Raw genomic sequence first — 402 nt, forward strand, 5'->3', positions numbered from 1 at the left:
CTGTTCTAGAAATAGCCTGAATGTTTCCAGTTGAGGCCCCAAACACTCTAGAGCTGAGTAAATGGTTCCCACTGTGCCCTGCTGGAAATCCTGACCACAGAATCTCCAAGCAAAATAAAATGGTTGTTTTATGCCACTAAGTTTTGAAGTGGTTTGAAATGCAGCAATTGTGGGCCGGGCGCAGTGGTTCATGCCTATAATCCAAGCATTCTGGGAGGCCAAGGCAGGTGGATTGCTTGAGCTCACAGGTTCAAGACCAGCCTGAGCAAGAGCGAGACCCCTGGCTCGGCGCCTGTGGCTCAAGCAGGTAAGGTGCCAGCCACATATACCTGAGCTGGCAGGTTCAAATCTAACCCGGGCCCGCCAAACAATGACAACTGCAAGCAAAAAATAGCCGGGCGT

Source organism: Otolemur garnettii, unplaced genomic scaffold (genome assembly GCF_000181295.1).
Source record: "Otolemur garnettii isolate 467f Iridium unplaced genomic scaffold, OtoGar3 scaffold00251, whole genome shotgun sequence".
In the NCBI taxonomy this organism is placed as follows: domain Eukaryota; kingdom Metazoa; phylum Chordata; class Mammalia; order Primates; family Galagidae; genus Otolemur; species Otolemur garnettii.